A 12,945-nucleotide genomic window follows, 5' to 3' on the forward strand; every position below is an offset into this window, starting at 1 on the left:
TAAATTATGCTTGTTTGCTAGAATTTAAAGTTTATTAAGAGAAACTAGGAATGGTTATTTATTTGTTTATCCTTTTTTAATTGTAGTTTTTACTATGGCAAACAACGATCAAAACCTCATCATGGGTTCTGAGCTTATGGTCAAGCTGAACCTAACAAATTTTCTTGAATGGGAAGCTAAGCTAGTTGAAGTAGTCAGACTCAATGGACTTGAGTATGGATTGTTCCATCCCATGCAAGCTACTATGCCAGAGACATGACCCCTGAAAGATTTGCCGCCTGGGATGCGGATCTCAAAAAGGTTATGAGTCTCATGCTGAACAATATCCCTGATGAATGGGTTAGAAGGTTTGTAGCTTACGAACCTTTTACGCTCATCAAGAATCTGAGGGATATCTGTTGTGGAAACACGGAGGACAGGGACCTAAATGTGCATGAGTTGATTGAACCAATGTCAGGGCTAAAGGTTAGTTCTCATAACAGATGTTTTAGGATGGAGGTCCAAGAAACACATGTTCAGCTCCTTCGCACTAAACAAAGGGTAGGCGTCCCACTAAGGTTCCATGTGGAGCTTATGCTTTCATATTTTGATCGCCTAAGTCTTCTAGGAACACCAATAAGCAAAAGGATGGCAGTCTCTATCTTGCTCAATTCACTGCACAGTGGGTTTGGTCGCTTCAAGCAACTATACCTAAGTGAACCAAGAGAAGAAACAGTTGCAAAGTTTGTTCACCTTGTCAGAAAGGTTGAGATAGTACTCGACTGTGAAGCCAAATATTTACTCAAGGCTAAAGGGAGACCCTTCAAGAAAGGTGGAAAGTCCAAGGGCAATGCTGAGTCAAGAAAGAAGACAAAGCTGGACAAGTCCACGTCAAGCTGTCTTTATTGTGATGGAATTGGCCATTACAAGAGAGAATTTCCAAAGCTTAAGGAAGATCAGAAGAACGGAACAGTCGTTCCATCTTCAGGTATTTTCGTTATAGACTGTATACTTGCTAATTCAACTTCTTGAGTATTAGATACAGGTTGTGGCTCACACTTATGTTCCAATTCGCAGGGACTAGGAAAAAGTAGAAGGTTAAGCAAGGGTGAAGTCGACCTACGAGTGGGAAATGGAGCACGGATTGCTGCATTAGCTGTAGGAACTTATTATTTGTCGTTGCCCTCTGGGCTAGTTTTGGAACTGGAAGATTGTTTCCATGTTCCAAGTCTTACTAAAAACATCATTTCAGTTTCTTGCTTAGATGCTAAGGGATTTTCCTTTTTAATAAAAGACAATAGTTGTTCGTTTTATTTTAAAGAGATGTTTTATGGATCTGCTAGATTAGTCAATGCACTTTATTTATTAGATTACGATAAACAAGTTTATAACCTAAATACCAAAAAGGCCATAAAAAATGATTCAGATCTCACCTATCTGTGGCATTGTCGATTAGGCCATATTAACTTGAAACGCATAGAAAGACTTCAAAAGGAAGGAATTCTAGAACCATTTGACTTAGAGGATTATGGTAAGTGCGAATCATGTTTACTTGGAAAAATGACAAAGCAACCTTTCTCTAAAGTTGGAGAAAGAGCAACTGAACTATTGGGTTTAATCCATACAGATGTATGTGGACCAATGAGTACAAATGCTAGAGGTGGTTTCAGCTACTTTATCACATTCACTGATGACTTCAGTAGATATGGTTATGTCTACCTGATGAAGCATAAGTCTGAATCTGTTGACAAATTCAAGGAATTTCAGAGTGAAGTAGAGAATCAATTAGGCAAGAAGATTAAGGCACTGCGGTCTGATAGAGGCGGTGAATATCTGAGCTATGAATTTGATGACCATCTGAAAGAATGTGGAATTCTATCAGAATTGACTCCTCCTGGAACACCTCAATGGAATGGTGTGTCGGAACGGAGGAATAGAACCTTGCTAGACATGGTTGGATCAATGATGGGTCAGGCCGAACTTCCAATAGAATTTTGGGGACATGCACTAAACACAGCTGCACTCACTATAAATAGAGCTCCATCTAAAGCTGTTGAAAAGACTCCATATGAGTTATGGTTTGGAAAGCCTCTAAAATTATATTTTCTTAAGATTTGGGGATGTGAAGTATACGTCAAACGATTAATTTCAGACAAACTTCATCCAAAATCTGACAAATGTATCCTTGTGGGCTACCCAAAGGAAACAAAGAGGTATTACTTCTACAATACATCTAAGAACAAGGTGTTTGTTGCTCGAGATGGTATCTTTTTGGAAAGAGATCACATTTCCAAAATGACAAGTGGGAGAAAAGTAGACCTCGAAGAAATTCGAGTCGAACAACAAACTCTAGAGAATGCTCAAGATGACATTCAGGTTGAAACTCAGAGATCTTTAGAAGAATCTGGTGAGAATCAAGGATCATCTAGAAATGTAACCCCGCGTAGATCGCAGAGATATAGATCTCAACCGGAAAGGTACTTAGGTATTTTGACGAACGAGAGCTATGAAGTTCTATTACTTGAAAGTGATGAACCTACGACTTACAAACAAGCTATAACGAGCCCTAGCTCCAAGAAATGGCAAGAAGCCATGCAATATGAATTAGACTCCATGTCTGAAAACCAAGTTTGGGATTTAGTCGATTTGCCAGATGGCTACCAAGCCATAGGAAGCAAATGGGTTTTCAAACTGAAAAAGGACAAGGATGGGAAATTTGAAGTTTTCAAAGCTAGATTGGTTGCAAAAGGTTACAGGCAAGTCCACGGTGTGGATTACGATGAAAACTTTTCCCCATTTGCAATGCTAAAGTCTATTCAGATAATGTTAGCAACCGCTGCATATTACGATTACGAAATATGGCAGACGGATGTCAAAACCGCTTTCTTAAACGGCGTTTTAACAGAAACTGTGTTTATGACAGAGCCTGAGGGTTTTGAGGATCCAAAGAATGCTAAAAAGGTATGAAAGCTTAAGAAATCAATATACGGATTGAAGCAAGCATCAAGGAGCTGGAATATACGTTATGATAAAGCAGTCAGTGACTTTGGTTTTATCAAGAACACGGATGAATCTTGTGTATACAAGAAGGTCAGTGGGAGTAAAATTGCTTTTCTAGTATTATATGTCGACGACATATTACTTATCGGAAATGACATACCTATGTTGAACTCTGTCAAGATTTGGCTTGGGAAATGTTTTTCGATGAAGGATCTAGGAGAAGCACAGTACATACTGGGCATCAAGATTTACAGAGATAGATCTAAGAAGATGATTGGACTCAGTCAAAGCACTTATATCAATAAGGTGCTTGAAAGGTTCAATATGGCAGACTCCAAGCGAGGCTACCTACCCATGTCTCATGGGATGACTCTAAGCAAGACTCAGTGCCCAAAAACACTAGATGAGCGTAGACGAATGAGTGGGATTCCATATGCATCATTGATTGGTTCAATAATGTATGCTATGATATGTACACGCCCGGATGTTGCGTACGCACTCAGTGCTACGAGCAGATACCAGTCAGACCTAGGAGAGGCACATTGGACTGCTGCCAAGAATATTCTGAAGTACCTGAAAAGGCACAAAGATGATTTCCTAGTCTATGGTGGAGATGATGAATTAATTGTTAAAGGCTATACGGACGCAAGTTTCCACACTGACAAGGATGATTTCAGATCACAGTGTTGGCTTGTCTTCTGCCTCAACGGAGGTGCAGTAAGTTGGAAAAGTGCTAAGCAAAGCACCATTGCGGATTCTACAGCTGAAGCGGAGTACATTGCTGCACATGAAGCAGCAAAGAAAGCTATATGGCTAAGGAAGTTCATAGGTGAACTTGGTGTAGTCTCCTCCATTAAAGGACCAATAGCTCTATATTGTGATAATAACGGAGCTATTGCACAAGAAAAGGAGCCTAGACACCACCAGAGAGTCAAGCATGTACTTCGTAGATTTCACCTTCTACGAGAGTTCGTTGAAAGAAAAGAAGTCGAGATAAGCAAGATTGGAACTGATGACAACATCTCAGATCCATTAACTAAACCTCTGCCGCAGGCGAAGCACAACTCGCACACTGCAGCTATGGGAATCAAGCATGTTGGAGAATGGCTTTGATGTCCTTATTTAATGTTTTAAAGTTTTAGAGTTTAATACTTTGTAAAACGTTATTGGTTAACCATTCACATTAATGAATAGAATTCATTTTTCCATTTAATTTTTGGTTTATCAAATGATGAGTCCCTTCAATTTGACGATATATTCAAGATAGACTGTCAGGACCAGTCCCATGACTAAGAAATGTCTATCAAGTGAACTTGAATGTCAAAAGTTGAAAATGGTCCCTGGTCGGAGTTTTCTATAAAGATGGACGCATAGAAGACGTTAGACAACTAGAATGCAAGATGACTAGTAGTTCTGTTTCTTGAACTATGTGGACATGGCAATGTCGCAATCATTTGCATAAATACTTACTTTGGGAAGACTAGTATCGGACAGACCTATGAAACTTTACTGTAAGTGATGAAAATCCGTCATAAGTAAATTTCATTAAAATTATTAGACACTAATCCTCAATACCTGAGTGATTTGAGATTACTTGTTTGAGATCTGCTTACTTTGACGTTGTCAACCGTTGCACCGTAAAAGGAGGCTATAAAGGCAACGCTCGGGTAATCACCTATCAAACGAAGTCTAATCTCGAGATCGCAAGATTGGGATTGTCCTCCCATAAATCGGGATGAGATGCTGAAAGTTGTAAATGGCCACTCGGAGAGCTAGAAACTGTAAAATGCATGGCCGTGCTCAGATGAATCATAGGCTATGATTATCTGTTTATTTGATCAGTTGAAATCTGAAACCGAGAAACACCTCTGGACATAATAAGGATGACAACTCTTACCTTATGTTCAAGGGCAAGCATCGAGTGACAAAGGAATTAGGAAATGCACACTTGTCCCTAAGGACAAGTGGGAGACTGAAGGAAATAATGCCCTTGGTCCAAGTATGTTGTAACGCCCCGACTTCTAAACACCATTAATTAGGTTAATTATCTTTAATTTGCAGCGAAAACCCTAATTTAGTCGGAGCGTCACTTGCCGTATTTCCCTCGTGGGAAATACAAGGCGACATAACCTTTTTAAATTACTAAATAAACTTTAATAATAAACACTTTTAACATCTGATTAAACATTTATATTAAAATCTAACTCAAATCATGAAATCAAACTTAGACTTTAAATAATACATCCCTTTATTACTAATAACATAGTTATCTTTACTAAACATCGATCGTGAATTTGGTGGTTGCATCCTCACTCTAAGGCATCCCATGATCTTCTTCGTACCTAAAACAAAAGCAACATCGTGAGCCGAAGCCCAGTAACATACTACCCTAACAGCGTAAACTCATTTCAATTCATTTTATTTACTTTGCAATCAGGGAGAATAGAACATAGTAAAACATTTTCATAAATGCAATAAAACATCATTTATAACTTGAAACTTTGATAGTTCCCATTATCTTTCTTAAAACCTTCTTTTTACTTGGTAACTAACAAGTTAGCCTTGCGGGACGTCTCCCACCTTGCGATAGTCCTCAAGGAGCACTCTCCCTTGTTGGACATACGCCCGTACCTAAATAGTTTCTCTTTTAGCTTGCGGTAACCCTCAAGGAGCACTCTCCCTTGTTGGGTGTCCCGCGGTACGGCGGTACGTGCACGACCTAAAAATAGTAACCCCACTAACTGCCAGAACCTGTTACACTTTTATTTATCATGTTTCGTATCTTATTAATAACTCATAAACATCATCTTATAAAATCATTCATAAACATATTTAAATATCATCATTCATAAAACACACTTCATAAATACATTTCATATCCCACAATCCAATAAAAACACATCATTATAAACATATTTCATAATCACATAAACACATTTTATAAGGGGATTGTGGGTGTTAGCAATAGATGTTACCTCAACCGTAGTTTATACGTCCCGTTCGATGGATCGTTCATCCTGAGCTCCAAGTCCGATTTCTTTTGAATATTAAACCATTGAATTAGTTATTAAAACGATAATAACCTAAAATTTATATTTTATAAATAATAAATTTTATAAGTAAAGAATTTATAAATAACGAATTTTAATAAGAAATATAATTTCATAATTTTACTAAAAACATTATAAATCAAAATTTTAATCAAACAATATATGTATATCATAAATCAATTTTCATAAATATTATTTAAATTCCGTTTTTGATAAATAAATCTAGTAATTTATTTTAGGAAAATAATAACGATTTAATAATGAATAATTATATCAAAACAAAATTCATTAAAACATAAATATTGATTAATTGAAAAATCTGAAAATTCATATTTGTTTTAACCAAAGCCCAAAGATCCATAATTGGGCCAGCTTGTGTTTTGGGTTTATTAAAGCAAGCAAATAAAATCAGGCATTTTGGTTTTCTAAAAGTCGACCAAAGAGGGAAGGGGGTGCGAAACAGGGCACGAACAGGGGAGGAAAGAGGGGAGGTTGGGCGGCGGCCTCGGTGGCTCGGTTCGGTGGTCCGGCGTCGCAAGTCTGCACTGGCGAAGGCGACGGTGGTGAGGTTGGTTTCGCGGCGGCGAAACAACAAAGAAGGGGGAAAGGTGGTTGAGCGAACAGGGGAAGCAGGGGAAGGGGAGGAAAGGGGAGAAGGTGACCGGAGGTCTGGGCGGCGGTTCTGGGCGATACGGCGGCGCGAAAGGTCGCCGATGATGGTGGTTGTGGGGCTGCAACATCGAGAGAAAGGAAGGGGGAGCACGAGCAAGGCGAAGACAAGGGAGAGAAACAGGGGAGTTCGGGGGTGTTCTAGGGCGGTTCTGGGCGGCGTCTCGCCGGGGATTGGGGAAGGAGGTGGGTTCGCACGGTGGCGAAGGTGGTTGGGAGCAGTGGTGCGACGCTGATGGTGCCGCAAGGGACGAAGAAAGAGAGAGGCAGGGGAGGTGGGTGACCGAGAAGCAGGGGAAGTATGGTGATGGATGGTGGTCGTGGTGGTGTTAGGCGACAGTGGTGGTGTTGATAGGGTGGTAGGCAGTGGCGGGTAATGGTGGTGGTGGTAGGTTGCAGTGGCGGAAGCCACCGGCGGTGGTGGTTCGAACAAACAGTAAGCAAAAGGGGGTGGTATTGATTTTTAGTTATTGAAATTCAACTTGAAATTTGAGCTGATTGAGTGAAGAATTGGGGCAGATATTTGCTCTGATTTATAGTTTTAAGTAGAGTGAAAGAGAAGCTAAAGTCCTTGGGGAGCAAGGCATGAATCAAGACTGAATTGAGGGAAGGAGAGGAATGAAGAATTTTCTTCATTCTTGCAATGTACGTGGAAAGCAAAGAGAAGAGGAAAAATGGAATTTTTGATTTTCTAAGGGCATTTTTGTAATTTTACACAGTTGGAATAAATTCAGAAATTGGGTTGCCATTTTTGGAAACTACTAAAAATAGAAATGTTAAGCTAAAATAATTCTTTATAAAAATATCGTTAACGAAAAATAAATAAATTTTCGTTTATAAATTTATCGTTTAAAATAAATCGTAAAAACGTTTAAAATAACGAAATTTTTAAATTATTTCTAATAATTAAAACGAAATTACGTTAATAAAATATTATTAATTTTAATAAATCGAGTTTAAAAATTTCGGGGTATTACATATGCATTTAATGGTAAGGTAAATTATGAATACTCCTGAAACGATAATATTGCCGAAAACGGAAATATGGATCGTATCGGAAATATAAATATTATCCAAGTCGTAGATGTTGCCGGAAACGGAAACATGTACGTATCGGAAAATATTATCGGGAATGGATATATTGCCGGAATCTGAAATATTGCCAGAAACGGAAATATTGTCGGAATCGGAAATATTATCGAAATCGGAAAATAGTTCCGGAAACGGAAATATTAAATATTTGTTCGAAACGAAAATTTATTCCAAAATCAGAAATATTAAATATTGTTTGTATCGGAAATGAATTCCGGAATCGGAAAATTAATCGGAAGCGCGACGTACGAAATAAACATCGGACGAGCTTGCTAGATGCAAGGCCTAGCACGAAGCTAGGCCCAACGCCTAGCGAAGCCCACGCGACCAAGCAAGCAAAGCCCAGCCAACCGTGAGCAAGGCCAGCGAGCTGGCGCGCCTCATGGGCTGCGAGCAGCTGCTGGCCCAGGCCTCAGCGCGTGTGCATGGCGGCCCTCGTGGGCTGCTGTGCGTGTGTGAGTTTGTGCTTGTGTACGAAACCTTGATCGATTAGGATTCATTTGAATTGATTTCCTAAATCTACTAGATAATTAATTAATTGAATTTAAGTTAAATTCATATTAGTTAATTTGTTTCCTAGTAGAATTCTAATATCCGATACCCATACCCTATAAATAGGTGATCATGGTTCACAATTTATAACGAGTAATTCAAGTATTCATTCAAGTTTTAGGCTTAAAACTAAGACTTTTATTTGTCATAAAAACCGAAAGTTTCATAGTACCTTTGGCGCAATTCTAGTTAATTAAACCTAAGGCGGATCCGAGCGTGCTGTGGACTATCTACGGAAGGACGACGTTTGGAGTCCTAGACTTGTTCTTGTTCGGTTCGGGCGCAGCTAGGGAGGGCACGCTACAAAGAGTATGCATCCTAAATTATGCTAATTGTTATGTGGCAATTAATTTGGAATCCTGGCTTTTATGGTTTTTCCGCATAATTTATATTCAATTATATGTATCATAACCTAACAGTAAATAGCAAATCAAATAAAGGGCATAACGGGGCAAAACAATGATGCAAAACACAAATGTGATGTCGGCATTTTATATAAGTAGAGGATTTTGAAAAGATATTTCTTCAAAGTTGAGTTTGTTTTCGGTGAATAATAAGAAAGTATTGATTTCAATAACAATACGTCTCATATGTGACCAGCCACACCATTAATTTGATGGTGTGACGCGGGCAGTTAATATGAATTTTTTTTATTGACGGGTGTTACTTGACTTTCTAAGCTGGTGTTACTTATACATTATATTCGTTGTTACTTTTTTAGTTTTACTGCAGTTTCTTGAATTTCATGTTAAAGGTTCTTTGTATAGACTGATGTTACTTAATTTTCTATGCTGGTGTTACTTATATATTGTATTCATTGTTACTTTTCTTGTTTTATTGCAGTTTCATGTTAGAGGTTACTTGTATATAGACTGAAAGTTACTTGATTTTCTATGATAATGTTACTTATATGTTGTATTAGCTGTTATTTTCTTGTTTTACTACAATTTATTGGATTTCTTGTTCGTTGTTCCTTATATAGACTGGTGTTACTTGACTTTTTATGTCGGTGTTACTTTTAGTTATTGCAGTTTCTTCAATATCATGTTAGAGGTTCCTTGTATAGACAAATGTTACTTGACTTTCTACGCTGGTGTTATTTATATATTGTATTTGTTGTTACTTTTTTTTTAATTGCATTTTCTTCCATTTCAGGTTACAGCTCCTTTGTATATACTGATGTTACTTTATTTTCTATGCCGATGTTATTTTATTTTCTACGCTGATGTTACTTTATTTTCTGGGCTTTAAACATATTGGGTTTATTTATAAGTGTGAATATGTCACACCATCAAGTTAATGGTGTGACCGGTCACATATAATAAGACTTGAGGTCACAATAAACATTCGCGAGCGATAGTTGAGTAAGGTGTCAATTCTCAATCCGACCCAGTGAACCCGATGGGTTTGTCCGACCGTTTAGAATCTGAACCGTTTAGATCCCGCGAGCTAAGATCCAAAATCCGATCCGGTCCGGTTATATATTCAACCCGAATCCGACCCAACCCGTTAATATTGATCTAATTAATAACCGAATCCGATAATCGACTGATCCGTGACAATCCGAATCCGTTTAATCCGAACTGAAGCGATCGAAACCCGTTTATGATCCGATCCGTTTGAACCTGAATCCGTTCCAACCCGAGGAAAATCCGTTTAATCCGAACCGTTTCAACTCATGACCCGTTTAATCTGAACCGTTTCAACCCATGACCCGTTTAATCTGAACCTGTTTAACCCAAACCGTTCAGGTACCATAAGAGAACATTAATTATGTTGCACTATCAATTAAGCGTATGACTATTAGTTATACGATGTACTTGTACTTCATTCTTCCTTTATATACTCTGCTCAAATGTAACTTGTAATTGATGTAGATTTAAGGCGTAAAGAACTTTCAGGAACAAATGTAGTATTAAACTAAGTTTTATACTATATACTCAATAACTTATATTACTGATCTTAAATTCTTATTACTTTTAAAAGTTAGTTATCGTTTTCGTCTCCTAATTAAGTCATCGATATTATAATTATAAAATTTGGAACCAAATGGATCCGACCTAGCTAAATCAGTTTCAATCCGACCCGTGTTAGTCCGCTACCCGATTAATCCGATCCGATATGAGTCCGACCCGATATGAATCCGAACCCGTTATAGTTCGGCTAAACCCGTTAACAATCCGTCACGTTCCAATCCGATCCGATCCGACCCAACCCGACTATAATCCGACCTGTTTACAATCCGATCCGATATGAACCTGTGCATAAAAAATTCGACCTGATCCGATCCGTTAAGTTTTCAATCCGATCCGATCTGACCCGTTAGCCAAATTAATCTGTTCCAATCCGATCCGTTTCAACCCGAATCCGATGAGTCCGACCCAAATCCAATCCGTTGATCCGATTTGACACCCTATTCCTATAAATTTAGCCTATCTATGTTATGATGTTAAAGGAAGTGCCAATTTCCATAAAGAAGTACATTAACGTTATCTTTTGTCTATAACAGATTGGAGAAATCCACTATATATAAAATACTTTCTATCACAATGAATGTAACACAAAGAGATATAGTTATAGAGTACGTAGTACATAATTATATTTAGGAACCTAGTTAAAACGAGAAGAAAATACATTCAAGCTAAGCAAATGGAGTTTCCTCTATGGGATACCCTTTTATTAGTATATCTATAAATTACATATGTTTCCATGCATTATTGCCATGCGGCCTAAAATTGTTAGATTTCATGCGGCCTAGTTCCCACCTCCTCCGTAACCTCTGCCATATCCACCACCTTCACCATGTCCATATCCACTTCCACCACCAGAACCACCACCACCTCCACCGCCACCACCCCCTCCTCCCCGGCCGCCACCTCGTGATCCACGACCACCTGATCTTGATCCTGCGCTTGACCCGGCATAGGATCCTGCTTCGGAACCAGCATTTCCACCTCCGCTTGAGCTCGAGCTAAAAGAAGAGGAGCTTGAGCTAGAACTCGATCCACCTGATCCAGACCCAGCCCCTGCACCAGCTCCAGAGCCTGACCCTCCACCGAGGCCCAAACCTAGGCCTAACCCTAATCCGACCCCCACTCCACCAAGGTCTAAACCCAAGTCCTTCCTAGCAAGTAGCAACCCTACTCTCACTCTTCATTACAGAAGTTGCAACAAGTAGGGCAATAAATAATGAAATAGTTTTCAAACAAGCCATTTTGATTGTTTCAAAATTTATCAAACCAATTGATAGTGATGAGAAAATTTTGAAGAGTAAAGGGGATATTTATAAATCCATGCCATAGAATAGTGTGAAATCTAGGTGATCTTTTGGTGTTTGATGATTGTACATAGTGAAAATTGTAAATTCTATTACAATAAATTATCATATTATTAAAACCTAAACTCGTGGTTCCGATAATTCTTTAAACGCATTATATTATGGCACCAACTCATGCATAAAATGATCCTCCATGCGCACTATTTTGGGCTTGTTGACTTGTATTCCCTCCGTCCCTTAATACTCGGCTTGTTTTGATTTTTTGCACTATTCACATAATTTACTTTGACCCTAATTTATTTCTAGTATGTGAAAACAAATGTTAGTATATAATATATTATTGTTGGCTTCATCTTAATATATATTTTCAAAATATTAATATTTTTATAAGTTTTTATAATATGTAGTTAAAGAAATTGGTGGTCAAAATTGCGCATTGCCAAGCGTGTCCGGTCAAAACAGGTCGAGTATTAAGGGACGGATGGAGTATATTTAAGTGTCTTCAAATTTTATTAGTAACAAGTTTTTCATTTGTTGGCTTTGATTGTTAGCCACCTTGCATATTGTGACGGAAAGAATATATGTTTTGACACCGAATTCGTGCACCATATTTTTGTCTTTTGGCGGCAAGGACGCAAATCTTGTGTGGGTTGAATGTTTTGGAGCTCGTATAGGTACGAGCAAGCGTTTTATTCAGAACAGACACTCTTGCCTATTGGCGACACCAGCGAGGGACTACGGTCGATCAGGACACTTGTAATTGCACAACAAGTACAAGTGGGACCGACGACGAGAATCTGATTGCGGTTGGGATGCTTTAGAGCGAGTAGCGGCACAATATCTATAATACAACAAAACATAAGCAATAAAGTAATGACAACAATTGGTGAGAAGTAGGAATTCATTGATTCATACCCCTCGTAAATGTTTATTTTGAATTAGCTAAAAACTACCGGTAAACACTGAATTGGCAGTAACATAATAAATCTATCTAAAGCCTAGAAATCTATTAAAAAAGGCGTAGAAAGCATTAGATAAGCAAAACACAAGTAAAAGAAAATTGGATTCTACCCCAAGTAAAATATTTTAATATTTTATGTTTAAGTTGATTTGTATCAAGAAGTAGCTATTAAGGTTTGTTTTAGTAGCTTCGGTTGGTAATGGTAACTATTGGCAGGCCCCGAAACTTACGTAGGATTAACTCGATTAAGGGCTTAAGGCTATGTCCCATAAAATTAAATAATTAATTATATAATATATAGTATAAAACTCTAAATTTACACGTGTTGTGGATTTAAAGTTTGAAGATGAAGTTAGCGGCTACCA

General features: G+C 38.2%; 1 pseudogene; it reads right to left on the reverse strand.

Annotated features, from left to right (window-relative positions):
* Nucleotides 1-10,898: 10,898 nt before the first annotated feature.
* On the reverse strand, nt 10,899-11,693 carry LOC110806046 (glycine-rich protein DOT1-like; annotated as a pseudogene).
* Between the last annotated feature and the right edge of the window lie 1,252 nt (nt 11,694-12,945).

This window comes from Spinacia oleracea, chromosome 2 (assembly GCF_020520425.1).
Source record: "Spinacia oleracea cultivar Varoflay chromosome 2, BTI_SOV_V1, whole genome shotgun sequence".
In the NCBI taxonomy this organism is placed as follows: Eukaryota; Viridiplantae; Streptophyta; class Magnoliopsida; order Caryophyllales; family Amaranthaceae; genus Spinacia; species Spinacia oleracea.